The sequence below is a fragment of the Galeopterus variegatus genome, unplaced genomic scaffold, assembly GCF_000696425.1.
Source record: "Galeopterus variegatus unplaced genomic scaffold, G_variegatus-3.0.2 Scaffold296, whole genome shotgun sequence".
In the NCBI taxonomy this organism is placed as follows: domain Eukaryota; kingdom Metazoa; phylum Chordata; class Mammalia; order Dermoptera; family Cynocephalidae; genus Galeopterus; species Galeopterus variegatus.
The window spans coordinates 689,262-701,330 of record NW_007726407.1 but is presented as its reverse complement, the minus strand read 5'-3'; positions in this window follow the sequence as shown (position 1 = coordinate 701,330).

The following is a 12,069-nucleotide window of genomic DNA, read 5'->3' as shown; positions in this document are numbered from 1 at the left end:
GAGGATTAAAGATAATATTTGTAATATACAAGAATAAACATATCTTAGTTACCATTAATATCTCCATAGAATTTTTATTAACATTGTATAGTGTAGGTAGGTATTTGAATAAGTTGCTTTTTGAATGACTTTACAATTCATCCGAATTGAATACTATGTACTTTGAATTAAATTTCTAGTCCAGATGAAGAGTTTTTCCAGGTGACACACTCTTTCCACCACCTTTGTGCTCAATAGCATGCACTGGTGAGACAGCTCAGGGGGTCCCTGTTGTTTTCTGAGACCTGGGAAGGGAGCCCTTTTCACCAGAAAAACCATCAAGCCTACATAGGATTCAGTCCACACTTGTGTATTCATTAGCACCATGCTAAACCAAATATATTTAATTGGATGCTTAATAATTCTGATTTAGACACTTCATAGGGAGTGAGAAACATATATTCTATTTCTGCCAGGAACTTGCAATATGAAGTATCCAGAACAATCTAAAAAATATCTGTGCTCATAACTTGGTCATTTCTCAGGTCATTTCTTATGCTCATCTAGCTTAGTCTTAAACCCTGTGAAGATCTGTCAAAAACAGTGTCCACACTGTTGGAAACAACCCTAATGTCCATCAGTAAAAGAAAGGATGAACATATGAAAGTATATTCATATGATGCTATAATACTCAACAATAAAAAATTCTCCATTACCAATAGATGCACCAACATGGGTGAATCTTAAAGACATTATGTTGAGCCAATAAAGCCAGACACAAGAGAATATACTGCAAGATTATATTTTATGTTTTCATGTTCAAGAACAGAGGTAAATGTAATCTATGATGACAGATGTGAGGAACAGCAGTTACCTGTGGAGGTGAAGGGTGGGTATTGTCTGGGGTGGGGCAAAAATGAATTTTCCAGGGTGATGGAAATGTCATATATCTTACAGATACAAGGTTGTGTATACAAACACACACACACACCGTCATCAAACTGTACACTTAAGATTTGTGCATATGTACTATGTAAGTTATACATCCATATAAAAACAAAAGGTGTCCAAGAGAGGGCACAATTTTGTTTGCAGAGAATAAGGTGAGGTTAGAAAGAGATTAACTCCTAAAAAATAAATCATTCTAGGATTTACATTTTTATAAGCTCTTTCTATAAAAATGAATTCTGATTTTAAAACTAAATAAAACCTGTCACGGTAGGTCCCAGTACATGAATGAATTGGATCCCAACTTTTTAAAGTAAATTTTTTGCTCTGAAACAGAATAAACAGTATAAACAATACTGACTAGAACAGTGAGTTCTAGCCCTGACATGCTAGAAGGTGTATCTGTTCTGAATTTAGAAGTGACATTGATTTTAAATGTATCTTTGGATGCATCAATATTTCGGTTTCAGAAAAGAATAAGTTGTGCTGTAAATTTATCTTCCCAGCTTGGACTTGTTAAACTCCTCTGTGGGAGACGCAGAAGGATAAATTACTTAGAGCTGAATGTGAGCGTGTGTTTGAACTCAAAGTAAATTGATTTTCATGCAGGACGTTGTCATTTTATGGTGAAAGAATGAGCCATTAGCTGATTACTCTCTGTTTGCTCTGTGGTGTGCGTTTTCTAAGACCAGGCAGGAAGATCACAGTGAATCAAGCAAGGTGGGGGCACATCTAGGTTCAGCCTAATATATAAATATAATAACCACCCAACTTGTGAAGACCATCTGGAAGGCAAACTCTGACGCTACCATTTCACTTTTTCCTTTAAAAACCTTCATGGTAGTTGAAAAATGTGTAAACAACCTCTTGTGTTGTAGTCTTCAAAGCCATTCATGATACTTTTTTCTCCGTCTTTCTAGCATATTCTTCACTCTTCTATAAGGGTTCCACCCCCGAGTTTCTATCCACACTGAACTAGGTGATTTTTTTTTTTTTAAACGAGCAATTTCATCTTGGTCTCTCAGCACAAGTCACCTCCCCCTCTGACATGTCCCTCCCCATCTTTCTCCTTTAGCTGCAAACCCCATGCCTTATGCAGAGTAGGCATTAGGAGTTTACAGAATTAAGGGAAGCAGAGAAAGAGAAATCCTCAATGGGCTGTATAGCAAAGATTAGAAGAAAAAAGGAAATGTTTCAGATTTACCATTTCATGGTACACAGGTTCCACACTAATAAAGATTTCACAGAACCTTCAACACTCTTGTTTCTCCCTGCCTTCAAAACTTCATAATAGCGAGTAATTAGCATCAAAGTCCTCCTCTCAAGGCCGTTCCTTAATGTTATACTTTAAAACTTAAAAATACACAGAACATTTCAGAAGAACTTGCAGCCTCAGTCAGTCCACTTGTATAAGTTTCTTTTTGCTGCTGTAACAAAACTACCACAAATTTAGGAACTTAAGACAACAAAAACTTATTATCTTAAGGTTCTGTAGATTAGAAGCTGACACAGGTCCCATGGTTCTAAAATCGAGGTGTCAGCAGGGCTCCATTCCTTTCTGTATGCTCTTGGGGAGGATCTGTTTCTCTCTTCATTCAGGTTTTTTGCAGAAATCAGTTTCTTGAGGTTGTGAGACTAAGTTCTCAATTTCCACGCTGGCTGCCAGCGGAGGGGTGTTCCCAGCTGCTTGCTTTGCTAGGCTCATGCCCCTTCCCCCATCCTCAAAGTCAGCAGTGGGGGAGGGGAGCTCGAGTCCCCCTCATGCTTCAAATCTCTCCTCTTTCATTGGTCTCATGTTTCTAACACAGCTGGAAAAGATTCTCTGCTTTTAAGGACTGTGATTAGTTGGGCCCACCCAGATAATCCAGGATAATCTCCCCATCTCAAAATTCATCTCCTTAATCACATCTACAAAATCCCTTCATAATGTAAGGTAACATCTGCACGAGTTCCAGGGATTAGATCATGGACATCTTTGGGGGCTATTATTCTGCTGACCACACCACTGAACCCTGCTCTTGGGTTGGTAGGAACCCCACATGCTGGTTGTGTTATAAACCAGACATGGGGAGGTCAGCTGAGTAAAGCCCTCGTCTGGGATGGGGAAAGCTTGGATCTCATTCCAGCCCTGCAGTCACGACCCTGGCCAAGGCTGTGGAGCTTTGTTTCTGTTAGGATATTACCAAGACGTCCAGCTTTAAACTGTCTTAGAAATTGAAAATTAGTAAAGTTGGTTAACATTCTAGTAATCAGCATTTTCAATTACTGGTATAAGAAAGAGATCTATTCAGTATCCATTCTTCTCTTCTTAATTTTTAAGAGAATCCAGGTTTTATTTGGGGTAGTGAGGTGTCCAGTCAAAAAGCAACAACAAAATCTCTGTTTCTAAGCTTTCCTTGCAGCTAGGGGTGGTTGGCATGGCACATTTCTGGTTGAGGAGATATAAATTGAAAGCACTGGATGGGGATTCTAGAAAAGCTCTTTTAAAGGAGCTGGCTGAGCTGGTACACACCCTTCCTTGCATGTGCCGCTCCCGTCTGCCTGCCTGGAGTTCAGACATGTGGCGGACACTCAGGCTGCCATCTTGAAAACATGAGTCAAGCCCGAAGGATGACAGATTGGAAAGCTGGAAAGAGCCAAGGTCCTGACAGTATTGCACAATACCAATATCAGCCCGACTGCCCATCTCTGGTTGCTTTTATTTGAGAAAAATATGCAGGAAGGGCAGAGGGAGGAAGGGTTGCTCTGTTCCTAAGCAGCTGAATTTAATTCCTCTCTGGTCTCTGTGCATGACAATTGATTTTGCAAGATTCAGAGGTGTCTTCCAGCAGTAGGAAATAAGCTGTGAAAAATAACCTTTCCTTAATAATAAATTTAATCATTATCAAATGATTTCAAAACAGACATAGCTATAAATGTATGCCTATCACTTTGAACACACAGCTTTTTCACTGACTTTATCTCATTTTTATCATCAGAATAACTCCAGGAAGCAGGAGGGTCAGACGTTGGCAGCCTTCTTACAGACCCCAGGTCCTTATGTATGTCCTGTGACTCTAAGCCGTTTACTCTCTCTTTCTCCTCCTCTCAAGGCCGTTCCTTAATGTTATACTTTAAAACTTAAAAATACACAGAACATTTCAGAAGAACTTGCAGCCTCAGTCAGTCCACTTGTATAAGTTTCTTTTTGCTGCTGTAACAAAACTACCACAAATTTAGGAACTTAAGACAACAAAAACTTATTATCTTAAGGTTCTGTAGATTAGAAGCTGACACAGGTCCCATGGTTCTAAAATCGAGGTGTCAGCAGGGCTCCATTCCTTTCTGTATGCTCTTGGGGAGGATCTGTTTCTCTCTTCATTCAGGTTTTTTGCAGAAATCAGTTTCTTGAGGTTGTGAGACTAAGTTCTCAATTTCCACGCTGGCTGCCAGCGGAGGGGTGTTCCCAGCTGCTTGCTTTGCTAGGCTCATGCCCCTTCCCCCATCCTCAAAGTCAGCAGTGGGGGAGGGGAGCTCGAGTCCCCCTCATGCTTCAAATCTCTCCTCTTTCATTGGTCTCATGTTTCTAACACAGCTGGAAAAGATTCTCTGCTTTTAAGGACTGTGATTAGTTGGGCCCACCCAGATAATCCAGGATAATCTCCCCATCTCAAAATTCATCTCCTTAATCACATCTACAAAATCCCTTCATAATGTAAGGTAACATCTGCACGAGTTCCAGGGATTAGATCATGGACATCTTTGGGGGCTATTATTCTGCTGACCACACCACTGAACCCTGCTCTTGGGTTGGTAGGAACCCCACATGCTGGTTGTGTTATAAACCAGACATGGGGAGGTCAGCTGAGTAAAGCCCTCGTCTGGGATGGGGAAAGCTTGGATCTCATTCCAGCCCTGCAGTCACGACCCTGGCCAAGGCTGTGGAGCTTTGTTTCTGTTAGGATATTACCAAGACGTCCAGCTTTAAACTGTCTTAGAAATTGAAAATTAGTAAAGTTGGTTAACATTCTAGTAATCAGCATTTTCAATTACTGGTATAAGAAAGAGATCTATTCAGTATCCATTCTTCTCTTCTTAATTTTTAAGAGAATCCAGGTTTTATTTGGGGTAGTGAGGTGTCCAGTCAAAAAGCAACAACAAAATCTCTGTTTCTAAGCTTTCCTTGCAGCTAGGGGTGGTTGGCATGGCACATTTCTGGTTGAGGAGATATAAATTGAAAGCACTGGATGGGGATTCTAGAAAAGCTCTTTTAAAGGAGCTGGCTGAGCTGGTACACACCCTTCCTTGCATGTGCCGCTCCCGTCTGCCTGCCTGGAGTTCAGACATGTGGCGGACACTCAGGCTGCCATCTTGAAAACATGAGTCAAGCCCGAAGGATGACAGATTGGAAAGCTGGAAAGAGCCAAGGTCCTGACAGTATTGCACAATACCAATATCAGCCCGACTGCCCATCTCTGGTTGCTTTTATTTGAGAAAAATATGCAGGAAGGGCAGAGGGAGGAAGGGTTGCTCTGTTCCTAAGCAGCTGAATTTAATTCCTCTCTGGTCTCTGTGCATGACAATTGATTTTGCAAGATTCAGAGGTGTCTTCCAGCAGTAGGAAATAAGCTGTGAAAAATAACCTTTCCTTAATAATAAATTTAATCATTATCAAATGATTTCAAAACAGACATAGCTATAAATGTATGCCTATCACTTTGAACACACAGCTTTTTCACTGACTTTATCTCATTTTTATCATCAGAATAACTCCAGGAAGCAGGAGGGTCAGACGTTGGCAGCCTTCTTACAGACCCCAGGTCCTTATGTATGTCCTGTGACTCTAAGCCGTTTACTCTCTCTTTCTCCTCCTCTCAAGGCCGTTCCTTAATGTTATACTTTAAAAGAATCACTGATTTATGATGTGAACAAAGTGTAAAATATTTTTTCTTTTGCTTTACATGTGTGTTTAACATGGAAAAACTATAAGATGATTCTTCTCAAGGCTTCTCTCCCCCCAGCAGTGGGCAACTTCCTCGAGCTAATTCTAGTTTAGGAGGAATTGGTCATACCCATAGAGAGACCTCTCAGAAGTGAGGGTGGCCAGGCCCTGGGAAGGGATCTGTGACTCTGGAAGCCATTAGGGACCAGTGTCCTCTGGGTCCTCTGACTCCCTCCAGGTGTCTTGGTCTCCTTCCCTATTTAGAGCATGACAGCCTAGGCAGAGTCCCTAGGTGGGCACAATTGCCAGAGAAATAGGATGTGGATGGGAAAGGCAAACCACAGTGTGTCCCTGGCAGTTATATTACAGCACCAAAGTAGACTGACTTCTGAATAACAACTCGCTGTATTAGTCTGTTTCTGTTGTTTATAATAGATTACCTAAAAATGGGTAATATATAAAGAAATAGAATTTATTTCTTACAGTTTTGGAGGCTAGGAAGTCCAAAGTCCAGGGAACACGTCTGGTGAGGGCCTTCTTTGGTGGTGACTCTCTAGAATGGGTGGAGGAAGAGAGTTAACCTGCTCATTGCTCTCTTTGTAAAGCTATCATAACCACACTCATGACCACCCACTAGACCATCAATGGGTTCATCCATTCATGAGCGCACAGTCCTCATGATCTAATCACCTCTTAAGATGCCCCTCCTTTCAAATACCATAATTGGATTTCCTACCCTCTTAACACTGTAACAATGGGTATTAAGTTTTAACACATGAACTTTTGGGGGACACATCTGACCCATAGCACTCGCTTTACTACTGTTGTGAATGGTCTGGCCAGAAAGATTTCAGATTTTCTGTCTCATGGATTAACTTGAAGGGCAAAATGCTGATTATGATGATGGCAAAAATGGAATCTAAGCCAAAAAGTACAAATGACACCCCCAAATAGAAATGACACCCTCATTTTTAGATTGCTTCCTCTGTTTGAAATTGAAGAATTCTCAGTCCAAATTGTGAATGTCTATAAGTAAATTTATCTTGTATAATTTAAAAGTTTATAATTCTTTAGAAAATTTATAAACTAGAGAGGAATAAAGAAGAGAATGTTCCCAGTAGCCAAAGCAGAGGTAGCGCTTCAAATGTCCCTTTGTCTTTGAAGAGGTGACTGCCACCTGGCTCGTGCATGACATTTAAAAATGCCTATGTTGAAGGTCATTCATTGCTAAGTTAATTGCTTAAATATCCTGTTTTCAAATTCTCTTTAGTTTAGCGTCTAAAATAACTTCACACCTGGGCCAAATGACAAGACTCAGGACATGGTAAAACCATCATCACGAATGCAAGTTTACAGAGGACTTTCTACATATGTATGTCATAAAAGTCACCCTGAGGGTTACAAATTATAGCAGAGGCTTGGTCTCTGCCATCAGTGTATTTAGAATCCATAGGGAAAGACAGAATACTTGATAAATAATATAACAGAAAGATGCGATGCTTTATGACTATTTGCAGCCATCTTCTGTTAGTTAGCAGATGTCTCCCCTGCCCAACATGATTCTGTGTTCTTGTTTATATTGGCCAGAATTATTGGTTGCAAGTAACAGAAACCAATTTAAGCCAGCTCAGGGAGGGGAGAAAGTATGGAGAAGATGTACTTAAAGGATATGTAAGTGTCTTATGGATCCTAGGAGACGGAGGTGTGGCCTGGCCAAAGGAGGGAATAGAAAGCTAGCAAGAAACTAGGTAGGTTTGTTTTAGTTTTTGGTTTTTGGGTTTTGGATTTTTTGTTTGTTTGTTTTTGTTTTTGTTTTGCCCCAGTCTCACTCTTCTGCCCTTACTTTCTGTTTCACCTTCTCTATGCCAGTTAGCATGTCTTCTACCAAGTCTGTTTGTCTAATCTGGCTACATTATAGGTCCTCAGGTGGCTTTATTTCTCCCTTCTTGAAACCAGCCCAGATGAAGACATGCTTAGTCCCATTTCTAATTTCTGCAGAAACAACCATGACCTATCATGGGTAAGAGGCCCACCCCCAGTCAGTTGGTCAAGGCCAGGTGGAAAAAACAAGGCTAACAAAGGCCAACTCCTAGGATCAGGTGGATAGTGAGGAACCAGGTCCAGAGAAGGCAGAACTGTGATGAGCTGCAGTGAGACCCCAAAGGTGACTTCTGGTCTCACTGAGGAAGCTCACGTTGGTTTCTAACCTGTAGGCCCAGGCCCTGGGTGGAGAATGGCAGGTGAGAGGGTGGAGACCCATACTTATTGACGGGGTCCTTCCTTGAATCCACTTACACAGAAAACAAGCAGTCTCTAGGGACTGAATAAATAGTATATCCTGAGCATATGGGTGAACATGTTTTCTTTTTTTTTTTTTTTTGTCTTTTGTCTTTTTCCGTGTCCAGCAACGGATCGCAACCCTCAGTGTTGCCCCCGTACCGGACCGGGGACTGGCAACGGGATTGCAACCCTCGGTGTTGCTCCCGCGCCTCGCTCAGCCAGTGAGCGGGAACCGGTCTGTGGGTGGGCTCCGACCCCTCGGGCGGGAGCGCCGCCGCGCTTCCCAGGCGGCGCACTATCCAGTGCGCCACCGGGCCGGCCCTGAACATGTTTTCTTTTTTTTTTTTTTTTGTCTTTTGTCTTTTTCCGTGTCCGGCAACGGATCGCAACCCTCAGTGTTGCCCCCGTACCGGACCGGGGACTGGCAACGGGATTGCAACCCTCGGTGTTGCTCCCGCGCCTCGCTCAGCCAGTGAGCGGGAACCGGTCTGTATGTGGGATCCGAACCCTCGGGCGGGAGCGCCGCCGCGCTTCCCAAGCGGCGCACTATCCAGTGCGCCACCGGGCCGGCCCTGAACATGTTTTCTGAATGTACGTAGATGCTCTTAAAATTTATGCAGTTTAAATCTCTTTCTATTTGTTACTGAATTAATTATATCTTTTAGTCATCATATATTTTTCCATCACTGGACACTGATAGTAAAGCAGTTCTTAGTGGGAATCCCCATTATGCAGAGTAAAAAGACTGCTGTGTATAAGATTAGTTACGGACCGAGAGTTTGTGAGCAGCCGTGAGTGTTGACCGGATGTTCAGCAAGAAATTCTACTTATGAATTTTATCAGGCCCCCTTTTTTGGTATTTCATGAACTTGTGTAAAGACACCTTACTGCATGGAAGTATGTTACATGCATATACGAGGGTGCTTCAAAAAATTCATGGAAAGATTTGTATTATCTTTTAATTCTACTTTTTCACGAACTTTTAGAAGTGTTCTTGTATATAATAAATTGGAAGAAAGCCTGTTCTGAATGATAGAGAATAAAAGGTCCTTTTCAATGTGCCATAAAGAATATTTAAGCATGACTTGTACTTTGCATGGTGATTGTTGAAATGTGAGCAAATGCTTTGGAAGTATTTTTTAAATATGCCTTAAAGGTACCTTAAATACTGAAAGTACTGTCTGTGCTATTTTACAGACTCTTTTCATAGATGTTGCAAAAGGAAAGTTCTATTTTAGCCTAAAAATAAGAATAACAATTAAATAGTAGTAGTAGAAGCTAGTATTAATGCTCATGTCTTGATACAAGGACTCAATACTTTATAAACATCTTTTATTTTATTCTTGCATGGATACTGTAACCATTCCTGTTTTATCCAGAAGGAAATTGAGTTTGAGAGACCTGCAATTTATGTCACATTACTTGGATCCAAATTAATGTTTGTTTACTGTTTGTAAAATACTCCCTTGGATGGAAGCTATGGAGATAGGCAGGGAGATCCAATTAACCCATTAGGTTAACTAGGAAAAATTCAGACATTGTGGGCACATTGGAGAGATGCCTAGCTTCATTAAGACCAGATTCTGGAACAAGTTCAAATCGCAGCCCCACTGCTCACCTGCTTTGTGACCCTGGGAAAGTTATTCCACCTGTCTGTCCCTTGGTTTGGTCATCTTTAAATTGAATATGGATAACAACCACTCAATAGAGTTGTTATAAGGATTACTGTTTAAGTTCGTAGATCAGTCCTGGAACATAGGAAATGCTATCCAAGTGCTTCTGTTCGGCTTGACCTTTGCAGTCTGGAGCATTTGGTCTGTTAGCACAGCTGAGGAGCTCCTGCCAGCGGCACTTCTTTAAGTATGATGGGTGAGGCAGACTGGAAAGGTAGCAGGGTACAAAATCAGGTCCTTCCTCAACCTGCTAATCCTCCATTTTCAAATGGTTTCCAGACTTCTTTGCTCTGCCCATGAGTAGGGAAGCAACACAGCAATCAGAGCCCCAGGTGTAGTGTTGGCTGTGGAGGACAGGCCAGATGGGGACATCCCAGCACAGCAGTCAGTAGAGGCAGAGGACCAGCAGCCAGCAGCCAGCTGCCCACAGCCCAGGCTCAGAGAACCATCAGGGGTTCCCTCCAATTAGCCACACGGCCCCTCCCGGGACTGCCACAGTCTGTTTTAAATCCATCGAGTGCCATTCTTAGAAACTAAGGAACCCTAACTAATTGGACAGTAAAAGAAGATTTTGGTCTTGAGAGGGTGGTGCATTAAGTGGAGTCTGCAGAGATTTAGATTGCACTTCCGCTGGGACTGCCACAGTCTGTTTTAAATCCATCGAGTGCCATTCTTAGAAACTAAGGAACCCTAACTAATTGGACAGTAAAAGAAGGTTTTGGTCTTGAGAGGGTGGTGCATTAAGTGGAGTCTGCAGAGATTTAGATTGCACTTCCGCTCTGCAGCTGGCTGGCTGGGGCCTGCAGAAGCCTCTTACCCTCCGTGTGCTGATTTCTCCTGCAAGGAAAATGAGAACCACTTTGCTTGCCCTCTGTCTCCTCCCCAGTAGTCCTCAGAAGTGTAATTGCTATTTGCGATTCATTCTGATTTGGTTCAAAGAAATACAACTACAGAATACTAGGATGAAATATGAGTACTGTCTTCCTGTAATTCAGGAGAAATTATCTGTGTTAAGTACAGTGACCATTTAATTTATCACACAAACTTGGACTCTTTTGAGAATAAAAGGAGGCACTAAACATAATTGAACTTATATGATTTTTCTTGGAAGATGTTTTGGCAATTTCTTAATGAAACTAAAAATACTCTTACCGTACACATGATCCAGCAATCACACTCCTTGGTATTTACTCAAGTGAGTTGAAAACTATGTCCACATGAAACCTGCACACAGTGTTTGTAGCAGCTTTATTCATAATTGCCCGAACTTGGAAGCAATCAAGATGTCCTTTAATAGGTGAAAGGGTAAATAAACTGTAGTGCATCCATACAATGAAATATTATTCAGCACTAAAAAGAAATGAGCTATCAAGACAAAAAGCCGTGGAGGAACTTTAAATGCGTATTACTAAGTGATAAGACGTCAATCTGAAAAGGTTACATATTGTATGATTCCAACTATATGACACTCTGGAAAAGGCAAAACTATTGAGACAGATAAAAAATTAGTGATTGCCAAGGGTTGGGAGGTGGGGTGAACAGGAGGATCACAGGCAGTTTTTAGGGCAGTGAAACTATTCTGTATAACACTGTAATAGGAGATACATGCATTACATGTTTGTCCAAACCCATAGAATATGCACCAAGAGTGAAGAACCCTAATGTGAACTATGGACTTGTTTGACAGTGATGTGTCACTGTTGATTCCTCAGTTGTAACAAATGTACCGCTCTGATGGGAGATGTTAACGGTGGGGGAAGGGAGGGGGTTTTGTGGGAATTCTCTATTTTTCCTTCAGTTTTGCTGTGAACCTAAAACTGCTCTAAACATCGTCATTAATTTTTTGAAATTATATAATTTTGGACATATTTGTTTTATTATAGTTATATTTTGAAACAATTTTCAAAAATAAAATATTTTAATGAAAATATATATATTTTTAAAAAATGGTGTAAGGGATGTATGTCACCTTAGTCCCAAGCAATATACTTTGAATTGAAGCTAAAAAGAATATAAAAGGTAGCATTTTATTAATTCAAGGGGAAATAAATTGCTTTTCTAGAGCATACTTAGCCTTTCTGTTGGGAATGTATGCCATACTTTTCTCCCTTTTTTTCCTAGGTTTTTCTGGCTAATTTTTTTAGTAACTCAGTGTACCAATGCTCTATTAAGTGCTTTACATACATTAATTTGGTTCTTCCTAAATGGAGACTTGTTCACTCATCCACACAAAAATATTTGTTGACCTACAACTAGATAGCAAGAAAA